The sequence below is a fragment of the Tamandua tetradactyla genome, chromosome 1 (assembly GCF_023851605.1).
Source record: "Tamandua tetradactyla isolate mTamTet1 chromosome 1, mTamTet1.pri, whole genome shotgun sequence".
Lineage (NCBI taxonomy): Eukaryota > Metazoa > Chordata > Mammalia > Pilosa > Myrmecophagidae > Tamandua > Tamandua tetradactyla.
The window spans coordinates 106,434,141-106,449,203 of NC_135327.1; the positions used below are offsets into that span (position 1 = coordinate 106,434,141).

General features: G+C 40.1%; 1 pseudogene; it reads right to left on the minus strand.

Annotated features, from left to right (window-relative positions):
* Nucleotides 1-6,836: 6,836 nt before the first annotated feature.
* Nucleotides 6,837-14,754, minus strand: LOC143681127 (protein SEC13 homolog pseudogene; annotated as a pseudogene).
* Nucleotides 14,755-15,063: the final 309 nt, after the last annotated feature.

Consider the following 15,063-nt stretch of genomic DNA (forward strand, 5'->3'; position numbering starts at 1 on the left):
GGGATGGGATTAAACATGTAGGTGTTTTATTAGAGGAGACACCTAGTTTTATTGGGGAGTCAAATGAGGGAGCCAGGCCATGAGGCAATTCTTATGCAGAGAGAAGTGGAGAGGGACGGACCCTTGGGGGGGAGTGTCCTAGACCCCTGTGCAGTCTAGGAAATGTTTGGAAAGAGTGTGGGGAGCCCCTCAGCCGAAGATGTCACCAGGAGAGTCCCGTGTTCCATTGGAACAAGGCTGCCCCACTATTTCTGTGCTGCTCAGAGCTGCCAGTTGGAAGCAAAACATCAGCAAAACCTGGCAAAGGATCTCAGAGCACAGCAGACGGAGGTCACTCTCTACTCTCTTCCTTTATTGGAAGTCTGTGCATATATATTCTCAGTTTTTTCTTTTAATTGTATGTATTCTATATTAGAGAAGTTGTGGATTTATATAAAAACCATGCAGAAAATCCAGAGTCCACATATACCCCCTCTCACAGGACTGCCTATTAACATTTTGCATCAGTGTAGTACATTTGTTACAATTAATGAGGCAATATTATTATAATTATTATATATGAACTATATTCATTATAGTTCATGGTTTACATTAGAGTTCATTGTGTTGTACAATCCTATTCATTTCTTAAAAATTGTATTAGTAACATATATATACCCTACCATCAGCACCATTCATTACCAAAACTTTTCTATTACCCCAAACAGAAGCTGTACCAATTTTAGCATTAACTCCCATTTCCTATTCCCATCCTACCCCAGGTAACCTGAATTCTAGTTTCTGAGTCTATGAATTTGCTTATTCTAATGATTTCATATCAGTGAGATCATACAATATTTGTTCTTTTTTATTCATTTCATTTTATTATCATTTTTAACATTGTTTATATGAAATATAAGATATGTACAAAAAAGCAATAACTTTCCAAGTACATTTTAACATATAGTTATAGAACAGACTTTAAAGTATGGGTGATAGTTCCACAATTTTTTTTCATTTTTTTCTTCTAGCTGCTCCAAGTCAATGGAGACCAACAGAAATATCAATATAATGACTCAGCAGTCATACTCATCTGTTATACACCTCTCTCTCTTTAAATAATATATATACATAAAAGCAATAAATTTCCAAGTACATTGCAACAATTAATTGTAGAACAAATTTCAGGTTTGGTATAGTTTACAATTCCACAATTTTAGGTGTTTATTTCTAGTTGCTCGAAGGTACTGGAGGCTCAAAGAAATATCAGTATAATGATTCAGCACTCATACTCATTTGTTAACTCCTACCTTCTCTGTATAACTCCCCCAACACCTTTGATCTTTCTCTCTCTCTTTAGGGGTATTTGGGCTATGCTCATTCTAGCTTTCTCATGTTGGAAGGGGCTGTCAATGATATGGGATAGGGGGATGTGTCAGGCTTATTTCAATCAACATGATGTGTTCAAGTTTCATCCATGTTGTAGTGTGTATCAGAACTTCATTCATTTTTACTGCTGAAGAATAATCCATTGTATGTATATTCATTTATACATATTTTGTTTATCTGTTCATCAGTTGATGGATACTTGGGTTACTTCCAACTTTTAGCAATTATGAATACTACTGCTATGAACATGGGTGTGAAAATATCTGCTCAAGTCCCTGCGTTCAGTTCTTTTGGGTATATATCTAGATGTGGGATTGCTGGGTCATATGGTAGTTCCATACTTAATTTTCTGAAGAACCCTCAAGCTGTTTTCCACAGTGGCTGCACCATTTTACATTGCCACCCACAGTGAACAAGTGTTCTCATTTCTCCAAAACTTGTTATTTTCATTAAAAAAAACGTAACCATCCTAGTGGGTGTGAAACAATATCTCATTGTGGTTTTGCATTTCCCTAATGACTGATGATGTTGAGAATCTTTTCATGTGGTTTTTTTTTTTTTTGCCATTTGTATATCTTCTTTGGAGAAATGTCTATTGAAGTCATTGCCCATTTTTTTAGTTGGGTTGTTTGTCTTTTTGTTGTTGAATTGTAGAATTTCTTTATATATTCAGGATATTAAACTCTTACTGGATATGTGGATTCTAAATATTTTCTTTCATTCTGTAGGTTTCTTTTTACTTTCATAATGAAGTTCTTTAATGCCCAAAGATTTTTAATTTTCATGAAGTGGCTATTATCTATTTTTGTTGCTGTTGTTGTGGTGCTTTTGGTGCAAACTCTGAGAAACCATTGCCTAAAACAAGGTCCTTAAGATGTTTATCTGTGTTTCCTTCTAGGAATTCTATAGTTTTCATTCTTACCTTAGGTCCTTAATCCATTTAGAGTTCATTTTTGTATATGATGTGTGGTAGGGGTCATCCTTCATTTTTTGCATATGGATATCCAGTTTTCCCAGAACCATTTATTGAAGAGACTGTTCTTTTCTGGTTGAATGAACTTGAAACCTTTGTCAAAAATCAATTGGTGTCTTGAGAGGTGCCAAGATAGCAGCTTAGCAATGTGCGTGATTTAGTTATCCTCCAGAACAGCTACTAAATAACCAGAAACAGCACAGAACAGCTCCTGGGGCCACATCAGTGACCAGACACACAGCGTACACCAGTCTGGACCAGCTGGACCGGCTACGAGCCCGCCCCAGAACTGTGAGCTCCCCAAGCCATGGCAGCCGGTGCTCCTCCCCCACAGGCTGCTTCCCAGAGGGGAAAGGAAAGAGAGTTTACCATCAGTAGGGGCTGAGCACAACCAAACGCCAATTGTGGAAGTAATTAACAAATTAATTCCTAAACTAAACTAAATAGGCCTGGTCAAAGTGTAGATGAAACTGGTCAAAGCAGAGGTTGCTCATTTTTGCCCTGGTGCCAAGGGGGCAGCGCTGATGGAAAAAGGCAAAAAAAAAAAAAAAAAAAAGAGGTTTTTGTAGCTATGTTTCTACAAAGTCTTGACTGCTTTTGGGTACAGCAGCAGGACTTCTCAGGCTGCAACTGCCCCAGGCATAGGCAGAAACAAGCTTGTTTGAGAACTTGTCTGGAGCCTGTGCCTTCCCCAGGGGAGGGGTGAGGCCTAACTCAGGTGGAATCCCTCTCTTAAGGAATTCAGACACAAGGGCTTGGTAATTTGAAACCATTAAAATCAGCCTACAACCGCTCCTCTATCTCCACCATGCCCCCATCAGTCCAGTCTGCCAAAGTTAAAGGTACCACATCATGTTATGCTGGTGGGACCTGCAGGCAGACAAGTACCATATACTGGAAAGGATAAGAAAAACAGAGCCCAGAGACTTCACAGAAAAGTCTTTCAACCTGCTGGGTCTCACCCTCAGGGAAAACTGACACAGGTGACTCTTTCCTCATGACAGGAGGCCAGTTTGGTCTGGGAAAATCCGGCTGGGGTCTATAATACCTAAGTAGACCCTCCTAAGGGTGGGGGAAAAAGGCACCATACAGGCAGGGCAAGAAACAAAAAAAAAAAAAGGACTGAAAAATTCTTATCTGTTAAAACCTAAGCTAGAGGTCCAGAAAAAGCTGAACTGAATGTCAAGGAACAGACAGACAACAAATTCATCCAGCAAGAAAATCCTAGGTGAAAGAAGTAAAAGCAATCTCCAGAATAAACTAATTATGTAATTAAATGCCTAGATGCCAGCAAAAAATAACAAATCACCTTAGGAAAATTGAAGATATGGCCCAGTCAAAGGAACAAACCAACAATCCAAATGAGATACAGGAGTTGAAACAATTAATTCAGAATGTTTGAGCAGACATGGAAAACCTCATAAAAAATCAAATCAATGAATTGAGGGAGGATATAAAGAAGGGAAGGAATGAACAAAAAGAAGAAATTGAAAGTCTGAAAAAACAAATCACAGAATTTATGGGAATGAAAGGCACAGTAGAAGAGATGAAAAAAAATGGAAACCTACAATGTTAGATTTCGAAAGGTAGAAGATAGGATCAGTGAATTGGAGGATGGAACATCTGAAATCTGACAAGCAAAAGAAAATATAGGGAAAGGAATGGAAAAATATGAGCAGGGACTCAGGGAATGGAAGGACAATATGAAGCACATGAATATAATGTGCTGTGGGTATCCCAGAAGGAGAAGAGAAGAGACAACGAGGAGAAAAACTAATGGAGGAAATTATCAGTGAAAACTTTGCAACTCTTATGAAAGACTTAAAATTACAGATCCAAGAAGTGCAGCATACCCCAAAGAGAATAGATCCAAATAGACGTACTCCAAGACACTCACTAATCAGAATGTCAGAGGTCAAAGAGAAAGAGAGAATCTTGAAAGCAGCAAGAGAAAAGCAACCCATCACATACAAGGGAAGCTCAATAAGACTATGTGTAGATTTCTCAGCAGAAACCATGGAGGTGAGAAGACAGTGGGATGATATATTTAAATTACTAAAAGAGAAAGCTGCCAACCAAGAATTCTATATCCAGCAAAATTGTCCTTCAAAAATGAGAAAGAAATTAAAATATATGTATATATATATATATATTTTCTTCACATGGGCAGGCACCGGGAATTGAACCCAGGTCCTTGGGCATGGCAGGCAAGCATTCTTACCTGCTGAGCCACCATGGCCCGAAATTAAAATATTTTCAGACAAAAAATCACTGAGAGAATTTGTGACCAAGAGACCAGCTCTGCAAGAAATACTAAAGGGAGCACTAGAGACAGATATGGAAAGACAGAAGAGAGAGGTGTGGAGAAGAGTATAGAAATGAAGACTATGAGTAAATGTAAAAAGAAGGAAAATTAGATATGACATATAAAATCCAAAAGGCAAAATGGTAGAAGAAAGTACTACCTGGACAGTAATAACATTAAATGTTAATGGATTAAACTCCCCAATCAAAAGACATAGACTGGCAGAATGGATTAAAAAAAAAAAAAAAACAGGACCAATCTATATGCTGTCAGCAGGAAACACCTCTTAGACCCAAGGATAAATATAGGTTGAAAGTGATAGGTTGGGAGCAGCTACAATAATATCCAAAAAATTAGACTTCAAATGTAAAACAGTTAAAAGAGACAAAGTAGGATACTATGTATTAATAAAAGGAAAAAATTCAGCAAGAAGATATAACAATCATAAATCTTTATGCACCAAGCCAGAATGCTCCAAAATACATGTGGCAAACACTGTAAAAAGAAATAGACACATCTACCATAACAGTTGGAGACTTCAATTCCCCACTCTCATCAATGGACAGAACATCTAGACAGAGGATCAATAAAGAAACAGAGAATTTGAATAGTACAATAAATGAGCTAGACTTAACAGACATTTATAGAACATTACACCCTACAACAGCAGGATATACCTTTTTCTCAAGTGCTCATGGATCATTCTCAAGGATAGACCATATTCTGGGTCACAAAGCAAGTCTCAATAAATTTAAAAAGATTGAAATCATACAAAACACTTTCTCAGATCATAAAGGAATGAAGTTGGAAATCAATAATAGGCAGAGTGTCAGAAAATTCACAAATATGTGGAGGCTCAACAACACTCTTAAACAACTAGTGGATCAAGGAAGAAATTACAAGAGAAATCAATAAATATCTCGAGGCAAATGAAAATGAAAACACAATGTATCAAAACTTATGGGATGCAGCAAAGGCAGTGCTAAGAGGGAAATTTATTGCCCTAAATGCCTATATCAAAAAAGAAGAGCAAAAATCAAGGAATTAACTGTCCACTTGGAAGAAGTAGAGAAAGAACAGCACTAACCCCAAAGCCAGCAAAAGGAAAGAAATAATGAAGATTAGAGTGGAAATAAATGAAATTCAGAACATGAAAACAATTGCGAAAATCAACAAAACCTGAAGCTGGTTTTATGAGAAAATCAATAAGATTGGTGGGCCCTTAGCAAGATTGACAAAAAGAAAAGAGAGGATGCAAGTAAATAAGATCAGAAATAGAAGAGGAGACATAACCTCTGACCCCACAGAAATAAAAATCAATTGACCTTGAAACCTTTGTCAAAAATCAATTGGCCATAGATGTGAAAGTTTATTTCTGAACTCTCAGTTTGATTCCATTGGTCTTTATGTCTGTTCTCATGCCATATCATGCTGTTTTTTTTTAGTGTAACAGGGATTATAAGCAAAATGATTTATTCAGTTACCCCTCCAATAATGTCTGAACCCAAAAGGTACATAAAAATGGACAAACATATTTTAAAACAATACTGTGTTAGTTAGATTCAGTTGTCAACTTGGCCAGGTGAGCATACCTATTCTTGTTGCTGCGGACATAAGCCAATGGTACGTGAACCTCATCTGTTGCCAATTACATCTGCAGTCAGCTAGGAGGCGTGTCTGCTGCAATGAGTGATGTTTGACTTAATTGGCTGGTGCTTAAATGAGAGATTGCAACGTAGCACTGCTAGCAGCTCAGCATTCCTCATTCAGCACCAGCAGCTCAGCCCAGGCCTTTGGAGATGCAGAAAGAAGTTACCCCGGGGAAAGTTGTTGGAACCCAGGGGCCTGGAAAGAAGAACAGCAGAGACCACCTTGTGCCTTCCACATAAGAAAGAACCTCAGTGGAAAGTAAGCTGCCTTTCCTCTGAAGAACCAACAAAATAAATCCCCTTTTATTAAAAGCCAATCCATCTCTGGTGTGTTGCATTCCGGCAGCTAGCAAACTAGAACAAATACTTTTAAATATCAGTTGTAGTTTTTCTCTACCTCACAGCAAGAGTGTTTTCAGCTGGAGTTAACTACAAACCATACAGAATCATGTTAAGGCAGATGATCATTTTGTGGTTGTATTTATAAGGATTCTTAGGAAAATAACCTTGCTGGAGATGGGTGTTCTTCACAGCTGTTTGGTCAGTTTGGCCCAGAGGAGGCTGTCCTGGCGGGCAGGGAGCCAGGCCCCCTGTCTTTCCATTGCTCACTCTGCTGCCTCTCTGTGAATGAAGCTGATGTGAAGACCTGGCCTTTGCTAACATCACTACTGCACATCCACTGCTCATCCATTGACTCCTTCCACAGGTCACCTTATTGTCTCTGCCCAAGCAACCAGGACATTGTTTGGGGGACCACATATTGCCTGAGGCATCATCACAGGTCCAAATGAACACACGGCCATCCTGGGAGCAGCTGGTGATGGTGCTGGTGGGCAGACTGATGGAGGAGGGCCAAGCCATATCTTGAACCCAGTCGCTGTGAGCTTCCAGCTTCTGCCTCTCCTTCCACTGGCCATCCTCTTCTCCTTCCACAGCTTGATAAGGTTGTCACAACCACCTGATGCAAGCTTCTTGGTGTAGTTGGGTTTCTACCCTGACAGCTGGTCTATGAGGCTCCCAGGTATAACAGCAGGGGCCCAGCGGACAGCACTGCAGCCAATAATGTGAGCATTGTTGATCTTCTTCACTTTCTACTGGCCCTCCCTGGTGTGGGTCAGCAGGAGATGGTCATCTGAGCTCCCACACCCAGGACCAGGCCATAGTCATGGGGGGCCCAACACACAGAGTTCACTGATGAGTCACGTCCTGTGTGCTCATGGTTCTTCTCCCAGGTGTCATTTTCCTTTTTCCATATGATGACTTTCCAGTCATACGAACAGCTTGCCAGTATGTTGCCACACCTGGGATGGGCCCAGGCCATTGGCCACACAGAGCCCTTGTGACCCCTGAGGTCAGCAATGAGGGTCTGCCCTCCGTTGTGCACATCAAAGATTTTGTGGACCTGTTGGAGGAGCAGGTTGTCAGGTGGGTGCCATAGTCTGGGCACTGTGAATCCTGTCCTCATGGGAAGTTTCCAACGGTGTTAATTACTGACACTATGACTGTGGCAGTGGTGGGGCAGCTCCCTCCCTCAGATGTGGCAGCTCCCAGAGCTGCCAAATGGCTCACTTTTGGTGCCAGCTGGCGGGAGCCTCAACATGCTGTTTTGATTACTGTAGCTTTATAATATGTTTTAATATCAGGAACTGTGAGTTGTTTTATTTCAAGATAGTTTTGGCTACTTAGGACTCCTTACCCTTCCATATAAATTTGGTGATTGGCTTTTTCATTTTGGCAAAGAAGGCTGTTGGAATTTTTATTGCAATTGCATTGGAATTTTTATTGCAATTGCATTGAAAGTGTAAGTTGCTTTGGTAGAATTGACATCTTAATGGGATTTAGTCTTCCAATCCATTAGCAAGAAATTAGCTTCCACTTATTTATGTCTTCTTTAATTTCTTTGAGCAATGTTTTGCAATTTTCTGTCTATCAGTTCTTTAGATCCATAGTTAAATTTATTCTTAGATATTCCATTCTATTCATTACAATTGTAAATGAAATTAAAAAATTTCCTCTCCAGATTATTCATCACTAGTGTATAGAAATTGTATTGATTTTTGCATGTTGATCTTGTACCCCCACCACTTTGTTGAATTAATTTATGAACTCTAATATAATCATGCCAGCTGTAAAAAAGGGAAAATTTTACTTCTTTGTTTCCAATTTGGATGGATTTTATTTCTTTTTCTTGCCTAACTAGAACGTTCAGTGCAATGTTGAATAGAACTCATCCTTGTCTTGTTCCATATTTTAGAGGAGTTCAGTCTTTCATCACTGGGTATGGTATTAGCTGTGGATTTTTTTATGTTTGTCCTTTATCATATTGAGGAAGTGTCTTTCTGTTCCTAGTTTTCTAAGTGTGTTTATCAAGAAGAGGTGCTGTATTTTGTCAAATGACCTCTCTGTGACAATTGAGGTGATAGTGTATTTTTTTCCTTCATCCTATTATTGTGGTGTATTACATTATTGATTTTCTTAAGCTGAACCACTGTTGCAGATTTCTGCAACATAATTTCACTATGTCATGGTATATAATTCTTTTAATGTGCTATGGAATTCAGTTTGCTAGTATTTTGTTGAGGATTTTTGTACCTATATTCATAAGGAATATTGATATCTGACTTTGATATGAGAGTGATGTTAGCCTCATAGAATGAGTTAGAAAGTGTTTACTCCTCTTTAATATTTTGGAAGAGTTTGAGAAGAATTGCTGTTAATTCTTCTTGGAATGTTTGGCAGAATTCACCAGTGAACCATCTGGTACTGAGATTTTCTTCATTGGTAGGTTTTGATTACTGATTCAATCTTGTTATTAGTTATTTCTCTGTTGAGATCTTCTAATTCTCCTTGAGTAAGGGTAGGTAGTTTGTGTGTTTCCAGGAATTTGTCCATTTTATCTAGGTTATCTAATTTGTTGGGTACAATTGTTCATAGTATCCTCTTCTAAACCTTTTCATTTCAGTGGTATTGGTAGTAATTTTCCCCTTTCATTTCTGATTTTAGTTATTTGTGTCCTTTCTTTTTCTACATTAATATTGGTAAAGGTTTGTCAAAGAACCAACTTTCGGTTTGTTGACTTTCTCTAATTTATCTCCCCTCTACTTTTTATTTCCCTCCTTCTGCTCACTTTGGGTTTAATTTTCTCTTCTTTCTTTTCTGGATCTTCCAGTTGTAAATTTAGGTTTCTGATTTGAGGTCTTTTGTCTTTTTTTTAATATGCAGTATGGTGGGGTCACATTTCATTATTTTTCCATGTGAGTATCCTGTTTTCATAGCACCATTTGTTGAATTTTTGTTCATTTGTTTTTTTGTTTGTTGTGCTTATTTTTTTTTGGGGGGGGAAGGGGGCCAGTGCATGGACCAAGAATCGAACCCGGTCTCCTGCATGACAGAGAAGAATTCTACCACTAAACAACCCTTGCACACCCTAGTGCTGTCCTTTTAGCATTTTGGACAAAATGAGTGGTTAAGAATAGGGGATTTGAATTTAAACAGCCCTAGCTTCAAAAACCTGGACAAAGAACGAGTATTTTAGTTTCCTAGGGTTGCTATGACAAAGTATTACAAACTGGGTGCCTTAAAATAGAAATTTATTGTCTCACAGTTCTGTAGGTTGGAATCTAAAATCAAGGTGTCAGCGGGGCCATGCTTCAGTCTAAGTCCATGGTGGAGAATCTGTTGCATGCCTTTTCTAGCTTCTGGTGATTTGCCAGCAATCCATGGGGTTCACTCCTCTGTCTCTCTATGCTCAAATATTCTTTTTGTATAAGAACACTATTCATATTGTGCTAAGGTCCTATCCAACCCAGTGTGATGTCATTTAACTTGCCTATTTCCAAATAAAATTACATTCTAAAATCCTGGGGATTTGGACTTAGACATATCTTTATGGGGAACAGAATTCAATCCAAAACAATGGGCAAGTTATACAAACTCTGAAGCCTTAGTTTCCATAACTGTAAAATGAAGTCAATAATTTTTCTTCATAGGTCTGCCGAGGGGATAAAATAGCATCATGTATGTAAATAGCAGTATGTAAAATACTCATCCTCATAAATCAATATGCATACCAGCCATGATCTTTAGCTCCCCAAAGCCTTCTAGTTTACACTGTGTTTCTAACTGACTTTCCCTGTCCCACAGCTTGGGACTCACTAACATGCCCTGAACCTTGGGACCAGTTTCAAATGAAGAAACTGGCTGGAGGGAGCAGTCAATTAACCAGACAGTCTATGCTGATTAAGCCACCATTTATGGCTAGAGAATTTATGGAAAAGGTCATATAGGTTTACTGCTGTTGTTACTTTTAAAGAACTGGTAAAAATCAGAGTTTAACTTTAATTTCAGCTGAGCACAGAGAGAGGAGCCAGAAGGATATAGACTAAAGGAGAACAGAGGGGATATTTCCTCATTCAAATAAATAGGATAGTGTTGCCTCTCAAATTAGGAGCCAATAATGAAAGTGTTTTTTCCTTCTTTAGGAATCCATTTCCCACCAGGAAAACTCAGGGATCAAAAGCCTATAGAATCGTGCATTCTGTCTTTCCAAATAAATTTCAGACACTGATCTTGCGTGAAATGATTGATGTGAAATTGATTCTCTTGAAAGAATCAATGAGCTTTTTTGAGCAATTGTAATTATTTCTTCAATTATACATATATTCTCACTGACTAGATTTGTCACAGTTGACAGAGGCTGGTCGGGAGGATTTAACATATGAGTTACCATTTATTTAAAGAAAGGTGGTGGTGTATCTGACTCAGATCTGTCATGCAGTCAATAGCCAGCATATAAATAAATGTGAAAATAAGAGCAAAAACATGTCATGGGGAGATGAGCTTATATTTGAATCCTTCATCTGTTTTATATTCCTGGGCAAAACTACCTAGAGAGAAATAGGGGCATTTCTCTCCTTGTATATGTTTGAGATACAATTTAAAGAAAGCATATACATCATTTCTGTTATAAGGAGGGCTTCAGAGGCTTGTCTGCCCTTTTAAAGAAAATAAAAGCCTTTCAGTTTTCTCATTTGCTCAGGAGCTATCTTATAAATGTAAACTCAAATTTCTCACAGTTTTATGTTTTATGTTTTAAGTTAGGAACAGAATCTCTAGACTATGCCTGTACCTTTAGCTTTTTGTCGTATGGAGCTCAAGACATCTGAGTGGAAATCATGAAAAGTAAAATTTATTCTGGTCATTGAACAATTCCTTTTGAAGTCATAGCTCTAGCCTGTATTTGGGAGGGTGTGAAACTTTTGCTTACTTTGCACCCCAGAATTCCAGACAAAAAATATGATTATTCCAATAATGTCTCACAAATATCCTAATAATATTACTGTTTGCTCCCTCCCTTTACCTCCAGCTCTGGATTCAGGTGTGGGAAAAGCTAGGCATTAGATGTCACCTACAACCCAATCTCTTCTGGCCTGGGCACATTTACTAGAGCTTACACTTTGTGGGCAGTCTGTAAGCTATATCATGATTATTCACAAATACCTTCTCAGTCTTTGCAAATCTCATAGAGGTGAAGGGGAAAGTCTCACCTTATCATGTAGCTCTGTTTCTAATTTGAAAAGTTTATAGGTGAGGTGTATTTTATTTCTCCATGTCTCAAAAAGCATTTCTATTACTATGTGCTCTTCATTGGATTTTTCTTTTCCCCTCAGATCAATGTCCCTCAATGGGGAAAAATTTCCCCTACTTGTGCCAAATGATGATTTCTTCTAATAATATAAGACTGAGCTAAGACTCAATACGTGGAAAAGGAAAATTTGTTTCTTGTCCTTGGAATGTTTACATCAAGAACACACGGAATTATGTGCAATAATATGGAGTTACCCAGTGTGGTTGTGATTTAGATGTGTAATTCTCAATTCATTTGTATGCCACAGAACACACATAAATTGAAGTTCACATAGGTGACACACACCCATGTGTGTAATCGTGGTTAAACAGTTTTTTCAGAAGTAGTTATTTCCTCAATCCTTTCTCTCCTGTTCACGAAAACATGAGAAGGAAGTGAATAAACATGCTAGTATTTTAAGAATATCCTTGAATATATTCCCATTTAATTTAATTTATGTTATTCCCAGTTGTTTTTATTTAGAAATGTCAATTACTTAAAAACTTTGGTACTTAAACTTCAGTAATGAATTATTTGCAGCACAGTTCTCAACTGATTGCCCATACAGTTTAGAAGTTGAAGGATGTCGAGTGATGTACTAATTGCTGCTGGGGTTCCTACTCCCACCCTTGGATCAGACCCCACCGATGCACACATATAAAGTTATCGAAGAACCTATGGGCACCTCTGCCTCAGGACCCTGTGCTCTGTTCTTGCATAGCACAGCCTGCACATCTGCACATACCCCTGTGTGATGAGTGCTTTTGGGGCTGCAGAAATATGGGATTCCACATCTCTTGCCCTACATCCTCGATGTCCTTTGTCTGAATGCCACGGAGATTTGTAGGAGCTGCTGCGAGTGTCTGAGAGTGACACTCCTGCAGAGGCAGAAATGATTTTAACAGCGGAAGTGCTTAGGTATGCCAATTCTGCTTCCTCAGGAAAGAAGAATGGCTTCTCAGCTGCATTTAAACAGCAGCCTGGCTGTGCAACTTGCTCTGTCCAATTAAATAGGGAGCAGAAGTGACATATGCCACTTCCAAGGGGCAGCTTTAGGAGCTTTGTGTTTCCACTGGTGCTGTTTTCTTCTTGGCCACAAGAGCAGCTCCCACTGCCCAGAACAGGGCTTACCCTGCGATGAACAGGACATGGCATTCAGCTGAAACCCACCTGCAACAGACATTAAGGTGAGCCAGAAGTAAACCTTTGTTGTTGTAAGCCACTAAAATTGTGGGATTGTTTTATTGTTTGTTTTCAACCATGCATAACTCAGCTGACAGATGGCATGAAAGACCCTCAGTCCTCATTTACGGCCCTGGCCTTGAGTTGGTGCCTTACTCTAGTGGGCTGAATGGCAGCCACTAAAAAGATATGTCCTCCCCCTTGGCACTGTGGAGGTGACCTTATTTGGAAAAAGGGTCTTTGCAGATGTATTAAATTAAGGATCTTTTTTTTTTTTTTGGCTTAAAATAACAGAAATTTATTTTCACACAGTTTTTTGGAGGCTAGAAGTCTGAAATCGAGTCAGCAGGGCTATCCTTCTTCTGAAGTCCATAGGGAGGACTCCTTCCTTACCTCTTTTACCATCTAGTGTTTGCTGGCAAGCCTTGGTGTTCCTTGGCTTGTAGTTGTAGCCCTCATGCCTCTGTCTTTGTCTTCATGAGTCCTTCACCCCTGTGTGTCTCTGTGTCTTCACATGGTGTTCTCCTTTCTGTGTATCTGTGTCCAAATTTCCTCTTCTTATAAGGACACCAGTCTTTGGGTTTGGGGTTCACCCTAATCCATTATGTCCTCATTTTAACTTGATCACATCTGCAAAGACTCAACTTCCAAATTAGGTCATGTTCACAGGTTCCAGATGGACATGAATGAACGGGGGGGAGGTGTTCCACCCAGTGCACTGGGTAAGACTCTGTGTGGGCCTTGGAGTTGTCCTGTCTGGGATTCTTGAGCTGGGAATAACCTGGCTGAAGCAGCAGACACCAGTTTCATCTGCTTGACTGTACCTCAGGCCTATTGGAATCAAAAGGGCTTCCAGGAGTAGAGGTGGTGGGACCTGGGGTAAGATACTGAGTGGTGGGGGCTTGAGAGCTCCAGTCTCGAGATAAAATGGGAGAACAGGGGATACTGGGGCGGCCCTGTAGGTGGAGAACTCTAGGGCAGCAGACCAACCCTAGGCTCTCAGGGGCATAACTGGCTACATGGGCAGACTCTATGGGTGCAGGGATGCCCAAGGGAAATAGCCTCATCTCCCATCCTTCTGCCACCAAGTGACTCTCTAGTGCTTAGGGTATCCAGGGGATACATCCAGTGTGATCTGATACAGGAAATTTCCTCTGGTTACTGGATTTCAGGAGTGGAGGCAAGTCATAAGGAAGATACTGCTCACCATGGCAGTGAGACTCTAGCATGAGACTCTTCCTTTCTGCACAGAGCTGACCCCCACTCCAGCCTCACTCTAAGCAGTATAATCTGTAAAGGAAGAATTGGAGCATCTCTGGAAATGAGCCCCCTCCAACCCTCCCTCTCCACCCACTTCTACAGCCTTGTCTCTGTCTGGTCAGCCTTCTAAGCCCACCCCACCTCTAGATGTAGATGAGACATTCAGTCCTATTCCTCCTCAGATTGGAGAGGGGTGATCTGCTCAGTCCACAGCTTCCCCACTGACCTGAGACGACTCCTTGCCCCATCTAGCCCTTCTGTCCAGAGAGGGTTCTCCTGAGACCTGTCGGACAGATGTCCCTCTTCTTACATCCTCTCCAAAGGTCAAGTCCACCTCTTCGTCAGTGAGACAGGCCCAGGGTGTTTTTATAGTGAGGTGGTGAGGTGTCATCACCTGGCTTAGCCCTTGTTGCGTGATTCTGGGCAAGTCCCTTCCTTTCCCTGGGCCTTAGATCCCCCACTTGTGCAGTGAGCTGGTTGGCCTGGGTGATGTCTCTACCTCATGCTCTAAGTACAGTTGCCTCTAGGCAGTCACTATGCCTCAGCCCCACCATTTTTTGCTCTTGCCATGTCCATTTGGGTGGTGGGACTGATCACCTTCTCTGCTCAGCTGTCAGCAGGACCCTGGCTTTGGCTTCTCTGTATTCCCAGAGCCTGGCACAAGGCAGACACTGAAAAATGATTACTGAGTGAATGTGCC